General features: G+C 38.9%; 1 protein-coding gene across 7 annotated transcripts in view; it reads right to left on the reverse strand.

Moving 5' to 3' along the window:
• rbfox3a (RNA binding fox-1 homolog 3a) overlaps positions 1–14699 on the reverse strand; it is a gene marked incomplete at its 3' end in the record, with an annotated part of 409029 nt that overhangs the window by 276520 nt on the left and 117810 nt on the right. The window contains exon 5 of one of the 7 annotated variants that reach the window (XM_079595136.1): positions 4305–4354. The exons of the other annotated variants lie outside the window; for them this stretch is intronic. The remainder of the gene's footprint in view (positions 1–4304; positions 4355–14699) is intronic. 7 annotated transcript variants of the gene reach the window in all.

Here is a 14699-nt window from a genome sequence, read left to right on the forward strand (position 1 = left end):
ACACACACACACACACACACAGCTGAAGTGGTAGAACAAAGAGGCACTCAGTTGTCGCTCTGACAAGTGTCAACTTCACTGCAACAGTGGCACGTAAGAGGATTTCCTTGATAATATGAAAGTAAAGAGAGTAAATGACAAAACGGGGATATTATCGTCTAATTGACTGCTATATTTGCGTTACATATTTGCATGATTGTGAAGACAAAGTCTATGCAAATTGTTATGGTGGTTACTGATTTGATGTGTAGCCACAGAAATCTAGAAAAAAAACAACTATTGCAGCTTTAGTCAGTTCATTACTAAAAGTGTGTGCAATATGTGCTGAATATGTGCTACATTTTCAAATTTCTTGTTGTTATGTTATTCTCTATGTCAGTGCGCACGGTTTCTGAACTCCCTGAAACGCCTAGATTGAACCCTTAAGTTTTCTTCCAGGAACGAACATGTCACAATATTTCTCATTTAAATAATTCCCAGCCAAGGGATAGGCAAAAAAAAAGGGGCGAGGCCTGGTTGAGTTAGTTAGTAGTGTGTTGAAACTTGCGGTTATGCTAAGGGACGTGACATTTCCCAAACACCCTCGAAGTGGTTGACCAATCACAACACACTGGTCCAACCAACCAATCAGATCACATTGCACTTTTCGTAAAGAGGGGCTTCATAGAGACAGGAACTAAACAGAGCGTTACTGATAGACTGGTAAAGTGCTGATTTTTTTTTTTTTCATATTCAAGCATTAAAACCTATTCTAGTAGACCCCAAAAACAACACATTGTACAAAGACATAGGTCCTCTTTGAAAAGTTTCATATATTAAATAAATGAAATGTGCATTTAATCATAATGAGCAAAGAGCAAAAACTGTCCGGGTTAAATGTCTTTTCATCTGTTGTGTTGCGAAAGGCCCAATCTATTTTGTATCCCATCACATATGTTGAGAATGTCATACAAATTTATAAATCTAATGAAATGGAACAGACATGTTGTCTTGCAGATTTATTTCATGTTACTTTATGAAACTTCCATATGTTCTGCTGTGCATCTGACAAACTAGAATTGTCACGCTTGCACGGTTCATTTTTCGGTCGGCGTGATGAGTAACGTCACCCTTGTAATTCTTTTCAGGTATTCAGTCAAATTCTGCACCAGCAGACAAGCCGTTCGCAAACACCTGGGATTTGAGCATTCTGACTGGCGGAGGCTAACTTAATCATCTATAATTGGTGGAGTGGTTCTCATTTATAGTGACTGACAGCATCGATCCGTCTCAAAGGTAAGCCATCAGGCCTAATAAATAAAGGAAAAGAAACAAGTAGTCACATTCCAAATGAGCAGAAAAACGGCAACATGACACAATGTAAAAATGAGACCCGCATCATATCTTATTGAGGAGCGAGTCTAATCCCCAGAAAGAGAGAGGCTAGATATCGATGTGCATGATATTAAATTTAAAAATCTTGGGACCTTAAATAATTTAAGCGTGAAAGATCACAGAGTATTTGATCTAGTCTCTGTATCAAAACTACATTACACAGGGCAAAAACTGTGACAGAGCCTCAAAAAGAGAACTTTACACTGTCTCACAGCAGAAATGTCACAACATGAGGGTTTTCGAGATGCTAGAGGGGTGCTACTGGTGCATGGATTCGCTCTCTAAAGATTTCAGTGAGGCATGTGCTTAGACTGCTCGCACATATGGCAGAATACACACGGATAGGATATCGCATGTAGCTCTGAGAGAAAATCAACCATTTGTTATGATCACATTGTGTGAAAGCTATAGCAAGAAAATCTGCATCTATTGTCAAAGCTGCGGCCTTGAGGTTTGCATGCATTACAGTTGTGCTGTATACAAACGATACGTTTCATCAGTAGCCCGAGGCTGTTTATTTGTTGCCTGAGGTATCGATACCGAGGTAACAGAGCTTGTATCACATCAAAGCCAAACTAAAACAAAAATGCATACATGTTGTTTGTCAGTGACTTGAGTTTGAATTCACTTGCAACATGTCCTGTCCTCTCTCAAGCATAGTGTAAATAAAGAGTAGTGCAAAGGCAAGTATAAAAATTTGTTTTAGTCTTTGTCAAGAAAAGAAAAAAACTCTTAGAGGAGATCAAAGGCGTCAAAATGCTGCAACTCAACCAACTGTACATCTGGTTCATTTGACAATAATAAAAAATTCAACCTCATAGCCAACAGCAGAAATTCGATTTGAAACAGCCCGTGATATTCAGCTAGGCTTCAGTGTGCTTTTTACACACGAAAAGCTTGGATGCATTCTGTCTGATTCCACAGTTCTCAGAAAAGCTCTAGGCAAAATACATGACCAGAGTAGGTTACTAGTTTGTTTCACGATTAAACCTCTGCGATGCTATCACCGAGCCTTGGGGATCTTTTAGCGAAGGACTGCCTCCGGAAACAATGTTTTGTCTGTACAGATTAACCAGAGGAACATCTCTCGTCCAAATTCTCCTTGAAAGCCCTGTGACTCTCGAGGAGACAATTCCACCTTTCCAGTCCTCTTCCTCCCTCTGTGTCATCGGGCCTGAGCTTTGGACCAGAGTGTGTTCCTTCCCCTTCAATAAACTACGTTTCAATGGCCATCCAAGTCATGCGCAAGAGCCCGGCTCTGAGCAATGACTAACAAATTTGTTGAGGAGTAAGTAATGTTAGGTTTGCTGACATTGGCAAGTATTGCCACACCCTCAGGCTGCAGAGAAAAGCAAAAGATAAATTATAAGCCTCACAAATATATCTTTGTTTTTTTTATTGTATGCATTGAATCAATAGCGCTATTCAAAGGTTTATTATGATACAAGACACTTTCCTTTTTCTAAGGGATAACAGCAGTCTGCTTGAGGTTAGATAGTCTTATCCTTACTCAGCACTTCCAGTCAAACTTTCTTTTGTTGGGTTCTGTGATGTTAGGCGTAATATCTTCTCGAACAGCTCAATTTCTGTTTAGCAAAGAGGTAACACTTTACAAAGAGCTATGTGTAAAAATGTGTTAATGCAATGGCATTTATTATACTGGATAAGTGTTAATTTCTACATATACTAATGAATGTTTCAAATTCCAGTTATCTTATATTATTATGAACATGAATTAACAAAGAATAATAGCATACTTATAAATTAACGTTAACCTAGATTAATAAATGCTGTGCATCTGGTTCATTTGACAATAATAATAAAAAAATCAACCTCACAGCAAACAGCACATATTCGATTTGAAACAGCCCGTGATGCACTTTGTCTGATTCCACAGTGCTCAGAAAAGTGTTGTTCATTATTAGTCCATGATACCTAATGCATTAGCTAATGTTAACCAATTGAACCTTTGTGTGAAGCTGTCTTCGCATTCATTATACGTTACTGTTGACAAAGATTAATGAGTCCATGATTTTATAATGTTGCAAAGACAACTATATGAAACACCCTGCATAAAGAATTTCACCTCAATTCTTCATGCATATTTACACCGATCCGTCACAGCGTTTCCCTTGCTTTCAGCCTGTGTCACTGAATTGACATTAATTCGCCACCTCGTGTGTTTATCACCTGCAGGCCTTGTCTAAAAAGTGCTGTCCTAAATTGCCAGTTAGCAGATAAAGGTATTTTGTCATGGGGCAGGATTTGTAATTTCAAGGTATACTAAATTATAAAAATATTAAAGTATGTGAACATTTCAAACAGAAAAAAAACACAGCATGTGTATAAATGTGAACGCCTCAAGCTTTGCTCTGTAATAGAATCTTGGACTTTTCCTACATAAATTGAAGGATATAATTCAAATGAGCTGAAGCATTTTAAGGTCAAAGGAATATTAAATTCATGCAGCACTGACATAAATTGTCTGACAGGAAAAAAAGAAACTATAGCTTTCTACCTGCATGTACTCAAATGCAAAGCAACACTCACAAAGGCCAAAAGGAAAGGTGTGACTGTCCATGTCAACTAACATGAAAAGATGAATGGCTTTTATATGAAATTAGGTTTAGCCTCTTTAAGCACCTTTTCATCCGTGTTCAATGTTTCCACATTGACACAACTTTTAAAGCCCCAGTCCAAAGATGTGTCAATCTCACAGAGCTCAACTCTCAAAACTCTGACGATCACACGTGAATCCTGCTCTCTCCTTCTCATTCCATCTCCATTTTTGCCTTTCTTTCCTCTCATGCATCACACATTCGACTGTCCCCCTCCAAAACAGATAAGTGCAGAACGCGGAAAAAGCAAACCACGACCACGGAAATTCTCTACACGGTGCCGATCAGTAAAATTAGCATGACAATACTCACTGTGGGGAGAAGGGGGCAGTCGGAGCGTGGCAAGTCACTGTCCGATGAACCTGCACGGGTGGAAGAGAGGGAGAGAGGGAGAGAAAGAGAGAACAGTCAGCTGTGAAAGCACAGTTAAGAGAAAGGGAGGGGTGACGAAGAGCCGGCACATACAGAAAAACACAAAAAGAATCTGAAACACAGAGGAGAACGAGGATGAAGCCGAAGCGGTAGGAGAGAAATGGGGAGGCAGCAGAGGGAGGGGAACATGTGATGAGAATAAAAAGACACGTGGGAAGATGCTGTACTTTTAAAAGTTCGACAAACGAACAGGAGAGTTTTCTTTCTGTTATTCAGTCATGTGACACCACTGGGTGAACTAGATACCTTATTTAACCTTGCAGTTTAAGCATAATTGTTTACAGTAGCAACAGAACCGGGCAAATAATGAGCTTCATTGTGATTTGCATTGCAATACAACATGTTTTTGCAGTTTTAATGATTTCCGGGAATGCATTAATGAAATCATTTACCCAGAAATTTAAATTGCAGCACTGTTACTCACCCTCATGCGATTTGAAATATGTACGCTGTTATACTTTTTGTGAAACGCAAGAAATAACTTTTCAAAGAATCTTCACATAGATAGACATTCCATTCAACGACATGTTCACGGTTACTACAGGAAAATGGCAAAAAAGCGCACCATAAAAGTCATCCGCATGATTTGTGAAGTCTTCTGAAGCTGTACACTAGCGTAGTGTGTGACAAACAGACCAAAATTGAAGTCAATATTAACTTAATCAGACTTTTCACCTCGGCTGCAGTCCTCAAATCATCTGTGATGAAGGTTGAACGTCATATGAACCACTTTCATGGTGCTTTTATAGTCCGTTTTGTATGTTCCATGGAAGAAAATAACAGCATAGTTAGTTTCGGAACAACATGAGGTTGAGTAAATGACTGAATTTTCATTTTTGGGGGAAAATATTCCCTTGAGGGTTTTTTTACAGGCTTTGTCTCGAATATGTAAGTATGTGTTTCGACATTTCTATCAGATCACTTTATCTCTGAACTGCCTTTGATAGAGAACTGATGATCAACAATACACTGCACTGTGAAGCAACTCTCTCCTTTTGGTATCTCTGTTGCTGCCCAATGTCTCATTCTCTCTTTCTTTCCATTATACTCTCTCAGGGTTGTTTTACCTGCAGAGACAGTGTCACCGAGAAAAGAAAAAAAAAAGGATTCGGATTAGCAATCACCTATATAAATATAAAACGGATGAATATCACAAAATATGAGATTGAATATTGAATTAGCCACCTACTTTCTAAAGTAACAGTGTCTAAAAGGTATATGATCACATTTGACCATTGTTCTGAGAATATTTGTGGGCAAAATTCAGTAGTTTCAATAGGAATGCACACAATCTGAAATTGCTTTTGTGAGAGGCGAAAGATTCCCACACTGACCAACATAAAGCTGCTCGGTTTAAAAGTAACTTCTGTGTGAGCTGTGCTTCATTTTTCGCTATAGTATTGACAATGTACAATGTATTAGCAATGACACCAGAGAATAAAAAGTTTCAGATGAAGATGTATATCTCCCATTGTGTTCTCAGAGAAACACTGAAGAAATAGACACATGTGAGAAGCCATGTCACGGTCACTGACAAACCTGCCTATTACGTCCGCAAGCAGTCCACAGATCAGCATAAAATGGAATAAACTGGTTAATATGACTAATTACAAAGTTAACAACGTCACAACTTTGCTCAAAACGAACTTAAAATAATGACCTGTGAGTAAGCTGATTTTAAGATTGTTAATTTAAAAATACATCTCACTATAATGTTCACAGACTATTTGATGACAAGTGATTTGAACGAACGTTGCAAATAATAAGTCCAAAAACAGTTAGTGGTGACAAACAAAAAGGATGCTTTTTTGCTGTATATTATAATTAACATTAAAAATGCATACAAGCGTGTTAACATAAACACACTAAAACATAATATTTGTTGTCAATTGGTAAATGCTGATCCGTATGCCTTAAACCATAAAATCTGTGTAAAGATCAAAGGGAACTGGAACATGAATTTACATCCGACTAAAAAAAAAAAACGCAAAAGTGACTTTGCCTCCATTTCAGGAGTCCACAATGCAACACTGTTCTATCTGCTTCTCAGATGTGTGTGTCTCTCTCTCTCTCCTTCTCTCCTCGAGTGACAAAAGCAAGACCCCATTCCTAATCTGACCCCAAAACAGCAACGAAATCCCCCAGGCCTTATCATCCTCTGCCTGGGCTCTGTTCTCGCTCTTCTTTCATATCCCCTGCCTCTCTTTCTTTCTTTCATTCTCTCCCTCTCTCTCTCCGTCACTCTCCATTGCATCCTCTCTCCCCAGTATAACCTCTTCCTCTGTCTGCTTCTCTCTGTAAACGGCTTTCAGCCGAGCAGAGATTACCTAGACCATGCTCTTCAGAGCAGCTTCAAAAAGGGTGCTCTGGGCTGCCAGCCTGGATAACACCCCCCCTCCTCCTTCCACCCGGGTGGAGAGAGGGGAAAGTCACAGGGAGATTGGCTTGGAAAATGTTTGCAGAATAAAAAAAAGAAAAGAAAAAAAAATACAGCGGATGCAGAGGATGTCACACACTTGCTACGCTCACACACAAGGTTTGGGAGTGACGAACATATTTACTAGCACGTGCGACTCCTGAATCAACAGATAAAAGCTGCTTGAAAACGGTTTAAGTGAATGCATAGTCAAGCTTAATTAATCGAATGTTTTTAAAGAAATTAAATCAAAAAATGTTTTACAATTTTAAATCAAATCCACAGCAGCTTTGGCAGCTTTGGCGCGTACTTTCGGTTGTTATGCAGCGTCATCATTTTTTCGCGTTCTCATTGGTTTGCTTTCATACGGGGGATTTCATGCGCGGGAAGCTGTCCGCGAATCGCTCATGCTAAAGCATCCATTTGCATTATTTCAACGTGTATATATATTTTTGCTGCATCAGAGGGATTCATAAGTGCTGCTATTTAAAGCACGTTGAACTTTGCCGGCTTGCCAGTCTTACTTAGTTTTGACATGCACATGCTGAGGTGATGATTTGCTATTAGAAACAATTCCAAAACACTTTTGACCCGCACTGCAGTTTGACACCTCAGTGCATTAACATGATGCATGCTTGATTTATTTGCTGTGAAAAGCATCATATGGGATTCATGAAGAATGCACAAATTGTGAAAATGCTTTGATAATTGCACCTATGCAATTGCGTGGGGGGAAAATGGGTATTTCCATAACATGATTATTATTATTAGATACAATTGCTTTTAATATTCGAGTACTAGTAGACTGTTAGGTTAGGGGTAGGTGTTGATAAGTTGACATGCAGTTGCAAATAATACTTATAGTCAGTATAATGTCTGTTGGAGGATCAGCAGACAGTCTAATACTATAATGACTGGTAGTTCACATGAATTTGACAAGTTACTTATATTTAATAGAATGTCTACAGTGGACTAATAGAATTTTCTTGTAAAACAAGAATGTATATACCATGAGAGCTTGACATTAACAACCGCCAACCCGCCAAATGTGCGTGGATTTCAGCTGTGGTGTGTAACGCAGCCACTCCTACTAGCCACTTTAGTGGGTTGAATTTTATAATATACATTTTCCAATTGTAGTCTTTTAAAAAGGCATCTAATAAACTAGGTGCAATCTAGTGTTATAGAAAATATAGATTTTCCGATACATAGCAAAACTGAACTATCTGAAACTCTTCCGGAGGATAGCCTGCCCTACACAATACCAGCTGCACGTTCTCGCTCTCAAATCTCTCCGACAGCGAATGACACACAAACTCGCGTCCTTTTACTCAATCGTTTTATTTGCACCTGATGGATATTGTTGGTGTTACAGGGCTTGAATTTCGAGGGATTGCATATATTGAGCATAATTTTACTCATTCCTGCAGATTTTGTGCTCACACCCCAAGTGCGCGCACATAAAGACAAGTATATTGGCTATACAAAACAGTGTAATGGGTCCGTGCCTCAGATCTTAAAGTGACAGCAGTCTAATATACTGGCTATCGAATTATAAGATAATATTAAAAATATCTATATGGCAGTTTTTCCCTATGGTGTCGAAGTCAAAATTGTGGCCAGTGAAAATGTTAAGTGGCTAGTAACTTTGGAAAACCACTAGCCACAGTGGCTGGTGGGCAAAAACGTTAAAGGATTAGTTCACTTTCAAATAAAAAATTCCTGATAATTTACTCACCCTCATGTCATCCAAGATGTCCATGTCATTCTTTCTTCAGTCGAAAATTAATTTAAGTTTTTTGAGGAAAACATTTCAGGATTTTTCTCCATATAATGGACTTCCATGGCAACCAACGGTTTGAAGGTTCAAATGTCAGTCTCAATGCAGCTTCAAAGGCTCGACACGATCCCAGCCGAGAAATAAGGGTCTTATCCAGCTAAACGATTGGTTATAATTGTTTTTTATTATTATTATATACATTTTAACCCAAATGCCCGTCATGTACCATCTCTGTGTCATCACGTTGGAAAGGTCACGCGTCACGCCATCTGTCTAAGTTCTTTGTCTGTGTACTCCGGTTCAAAAAGGCAGGGAAGGGTGAAAAACTAATTTTCTCCTCCAACTTCAAATTCGTGTGACATCTTTGTTTTAATTCATTATTATTTAATTTTTTTTGCGACCTTTCCAATGTGATGACGTAATGCGTAGCACATATCAGAGATGGTACAAGACATGCATTTGTGGTTAAAAAGTATATAACTGTTTTTTTGTTTTTTTAGAAATGACCGATCGTTTCGCTAGATAAGACCAGCTGCATTGAGACTGACATTTGAACCTTCTTTGAACATTTGAATGGTTGGGTTGCCATTGAAGGCCATTACATGAAGAAAAAAAACTTAATTTATTTTCGACTGAAGAAAGAAAGACATGGAAATCTTGGATGACATGGGGGTGAGTAAATTATCAGGAAATTTGTATTTGAAAGTGAACTAATCCTTAATGTCAAGCCCTGTATATATGTAAACCCAATGTAAACCTCACTGGACACCACGTACATTTGTATTAGAACACACCAACTGAACACGTTAAATTGACATTCCCCCAGAAAAAAAATGCTTTATTTATGCACTACACTTTTTGGAGGCCCAAACCACAGTTCAGAAAGTCTAATCCCTTTATATTCTTTGATGTGAAATCTTTGATGTGCATCCCTCCCTGTGTAAACCCAATGCCTATTTCTCTGTCACCATGTCCAGCCTGTCTCTGTGTTATGTGAGACACACTCTCTGCCCTCTTGCTCCCCGAGAATGTCCAATTAGAGGAAGGTCGGATCCGGTAGCCATGTGTGAGGCAGCCACTTATTCTGTTACCGTTGGCCGATCCGTCACGCTCCTCTCCAGCTTTCTTTATTTTATTCTTCCTCCCAAAGGGCAGTGGCTAACTCTATCACCGGGACAAATGACCCATCAGTGGCACCATTCATCAGCTTCCTTAGAATCACTCGCTCCGGCCGCAGTCCCACCCTTCCACCCCCCTCTGAAACAGAGCTGCCGCTCCCACCGGCTTCCCCACCGAATCTTACGTTGTGTGTGTGTTTGCACGTACGTGGGTGTGAAATCAAAAATCAAAGAATGCGCCTTTGTGCGTGCAGCGCTCGGCTAAACTGCATTATAAATCTCCCCCACATGTGCAAAATAAACACACACGCCATCCAAAATAGAACCACCTCCTTTACCAAACATATATACATAAGCTTTTGTCAAAGCCCTTTGTCTGGTTTTATTTGCTTGTCAGTGTTGTTTTCTTGTTTTATCTCCCTCGGCAGCTATTCTGACGCCCACACCGTCCCAACACCTCCACCCGGGGTGGGAATCTTTACATAAGTGATGAGGAGGAGAGCAAATGAAATGACTGTAATTTGGTCAGGGGCAGCATGTACGTCCTGCCTAATAGAGGGGGCCGTCTTTCCCATTGCTCTGAGACGAGCTAGGTGGGTGCGTTCTTATTAATTAAGACAGTCTCATTACCGCGAGTCCAGGCGCTTCATGAGTGAGGGAAATCTGAATTGAAAAGTCAAGCAAACTGAAAAGGAAAAGACAGCTAAGACATGACAGATGGTCTTTCATCACACAAGGATTTATCGAGAAAAAATAATAAAATCGAAATAAATAAATAATGAGCTTATGGAGAGCAGAACTAGCACATTTTCTCCCTCCTCTCCTTAATTCTGGGCAATTAAAATATTTTTTTTCCCCTTCAATAGCACAAAAAGCATATGGGGACATTACTCATTTGGTGCTGTTTTGCCAGTATAGTTTCCATGGCAACCTTAGAGCAAGAAACATGACTCTCTGTGCTGGTAGATACAGAGTCACTGGTGTAGCCTGTGGTACTCGAGACGTGAACTTTGACACTTTCCACCCTCGTTTTAGCAATGAATCTTGTTGCTGTTCAAAATATCAGACCTGTCTTCCCTGGGAAGCATCATACAAAACATGAAAACCCAATACCACCAAAATGAAATGTGGTATTATTTTTGTGAATAATCGTGAGCGGCAATTCGGCTTAACCATCATGCATATTTAATTTTTAATATGAAACATCATTCAATATCTCGAACGTACGATCGTGTTCTGTGTTTGCGCCAAAGGCTGATTCTAGACTTACGTCATGCAGAAAAAAATATAGAAGAAAACCACGTGCTAAAGATACATGCATATGACAAAACATGTGAAACTCAATATCTACTGTTTTCAAAGTGATCTATTGATACAGAAGGATATATTTAAGAGATATGCTTTTTTTCATGTGCTGAGAGCAAACAAGAGTCAGTGAGAAAATAATCAAATATAAGAGAATGTTAAATCGACACATACTGTTCAACTCTTCTCTTTATCCAAAGAGGAGAGTAAGAAGGGCTTACAGCCATAAAGACACAACTGTTTTCTCATAGGCCTGAAGCATCAGTAGGCATAAAGAGGCATGTGTTTTGTAACAGCATGTGTGAATACAGAATGGCGGTTTACACATACTAGAATTCTAAAACTGTGAATGAAATCAAGTCAAAAACAAGTCCAAGCCGCATTTCAATCAAAATCCAAAAGAAAAAAAAAGAAAAGAAACAAGAATTGTTTCTAGGATTTTTTTTTTTTCATTAGGAATTTTTTTTGTGACAGCTAAACGTGTGTGTGTGTGTATGTGTGTGTGTGTGTGTGTATGTGTGTGTGTGTGTGTGCGCGCGTGTGTGTGCGTGCATGCGTGCGTGCGTGCGTGCGTATCTATGCAGAGTATATATATAAATATATATATATATATATATATATATTAGTGCTGTCCAGCGATTAAATACAATTTTGTATCTAATAAATGACACTATGTGGCAATTAATTAATCGAATTAATCGCAAATGAATCACACATCAAATTTGGCAATTAACCCCAAAAGATAATTTAAAGTCATTATTGTGTTCAATAAGAAAGCCATCAAATGGACATTACATTATATTTACATATTTATTTCAACATAGAATTTATTACACAAACTTCTAGGCTACAACGGCCATAAATAGTTGACCAAAGGGACTTTTACACAAAAACACAATTTTACGAGATCCAAATCGTACCAATCAAAAAGCGTTAAACCTGTGAAAATGTAGTCAAGTTTCTCCGGGGTTTTTTTTTTAGCACATTGTATAAGCACTATCAAGCTAATCATTATCAATCAGCTTGCCAGCTCTGCATTCTCAAGCCTTAAGAGTGATTAAAAAAGCCAATTCCAGCTATGCCACACCTGATTTGTTCAAATATCACTCTGACAAGATTAGCAAATGCCGTTTGTGCTCCCTCACTACTTAGAAGTTTTAAAAAAGTCACAGAAGGGCCAATATGTGATGGAACTCTTATTCAAATTAAACTTTTCTTGTCATTGGGTGTTTATTTGCTTTCGTTCCTTTTGGCTCACTCTGGCATTAGGACAATCCATCCCTCCGGTTTCACCCTTCCAAAAACAACAGCTAAAACAGAGAGAACCAAAGAATATGCAAGCATTCACATTGGACCATAGGTAAAGGAATGTACTTATCAGGCAGTGCCAGGCAGGATTAGAGGAAGGTGTTGAGGGGTACGGACCCCCTGGGCTGGCCTACACATATGGGGTCGGCAACTTGGATCAATCCACAAGGCGGCGCGCCACCTTGCGCCATTCATCTTTATTTAACAGCAAGCTTTGCATTTTAAGAGGATACACGATGACCTCTACACCATAAGCTGACATTTGGGGAAAACACGTCAATACCGAAGCACGTCAATTTATGGTTTTGTCCATGCGTCTACTCTACTCCCTGATGGTTTGACATGCTAAAGCGGCGAGCTGGATATGTGTTCATGAAAGATGATGTGGCCGGTTCTGCATCATGCCCATGGCACAAGATCCCATGCGCTCGGGTCACTGGAGTTATCCACAATCGCATTTATATTCCGAAAACACTACAGCTTTTGTAAAAGTCTGCTTACAGCTAGCGAGGGCATAGCAAAAGTTCAAATCCAGCTCAGAGGAGAACATTTGCTTAGATGAGCTCTTTCAAATTCATCGTGACCCCACAGAGGACAATTAATTTAACTAAATTCCTCGTATCACCCGTTATTTCAATATAAGCACAAGGTCACTCATGTTTAGCCAGCCCGAGCTCTATTCATGACTTCCAAAGCTGCAGTGGTAGAGAATAAAAACACTATTTAAGGTTTTGATTCAAATTGAAAAGCGCTCACCTCCATAGCCAAAATCCAATCCAATTGCAATTGTGTTGGGTAAATAAGGATGGATTGTTTGTCTCTTAGGTGAGTGTGCGGTGAGGATCTTCTGTTTAAATGTAAAGTGACAGATGTCCCATTCCCGGTGCTAGAGGACTATGGCTCACTCTAATGAGCCAATGGAGAAAAGACCCAGAATGAAGAGCAGATTCCAAAGGTTGAGCTGAAGGACAAGGCACCCGCCGCTCAAACGCTCAGCTATACGAGGGTCCTCTTCAATTCAGGCAAATCATATGTAGATGTATACACTTTTACTCCCATTCAATTTAATCAAAATTGTGTCCAAAACATTCTCTGGTTGCTTTTCCACCCAACTATGTGCACACAACAAATTGATTTAAGTCATCCTCTTACACTGCCGTATTCAACAGTGGAAATACATGCATCATAGGAGGATTCTGTCATTGTTGTCGTCACAAATGTCACTCATCAAATCAATTTTTTAATTGTTTTTTGACAATAGGTGGAAATGACATTTACAAATAAGTTATTTATTATGTCTTTTCTATCCTAAATATGCACACTATAATGATATTTTTACAGTTTTCAACTAATTTGATAAAAAATTGACTGGAATTTAAAAAAAAAATTTAATCAAATGTATATAGTATAATAAATATTTAACAATACAGTTTAAAAAAAATATATATATACATTTAAACAATAAATATTCAAATGTTTTATGATTATTTTAACATTTGTTTAGATTATTATGAGCTTTAAAATGATTTAAGATTGAAAATGTTGGGGAAAGGGTAAAATAATCAAATCTGCTTAAAGGAATTAGAAAAGTTGCTGAAACAAATCAAGTTTCCAGACAGATATTCATATGACCTACATATAACAGAACAGGAAATCTGTTAAAATCTGCTATTTTAAACCAGAAATCAACTCTTGGGATATAAAAGTGCCCATAGCTTCAGAAACACCCCTTTACAGAAATACTGCTGCACTAACAGCTCCCTACAAACCAGCGTTATTCTGTTTTTTTGGGGGTTTTTTTTTTCATTCTTCAAGTTATCATCACATCATTTCTGTTCTTGGGAGAAATCCAGCTAAGACGGTTTCAGTTGGCCTGTCTGGGAAACTTTATCTCCACCTCAAGCTGCAATTATCATCACACCACCAAAATCGCAGCTATTTTTTTCCATCTTGCGGCGAGACTGCCTACTCTAAATCAATAAACTCCTGTATTTCTATGCAATATCTCATTTTCGCTAACGTGTAATCATATTTCATGTGCCTACAGAGAAACAGCAACACATAAGAAATTCTAAACTCCACCATCCCATTAAACGCAGTGTCATATTAAGAAATAATTGCACTTCTTGTCATGCTCACAATGGCAGATTAATGGGCGGAACAACCAGGAATCATGGTCTTCCTACCCGTTATGCCTAACAGGCGAAGCTTCTGGCACCTTAACAGCACACTGGCACCTTTAACAGAGACGTGGGACTGAGGCAGGGTGGATAGAGAGGGCTAATGATCTGTCCCCATGTCAATATCTCTGGGTGCCAACCTGCCTCCCCTTGGGCAAGAGCCTGGAC

Source organism: Phoxinus phoxinus (assembly GCF_949152265.1).
Source record: "Phoxinus phoxinus genome assembly, chromosome: 21".
Lineage (NCBI taxonomy): Eukaryota > Metazoa > Chordata > Actinopteri > Cypriniformes > Leuciscidae > Phoxinus > Phoxinus phoxinus.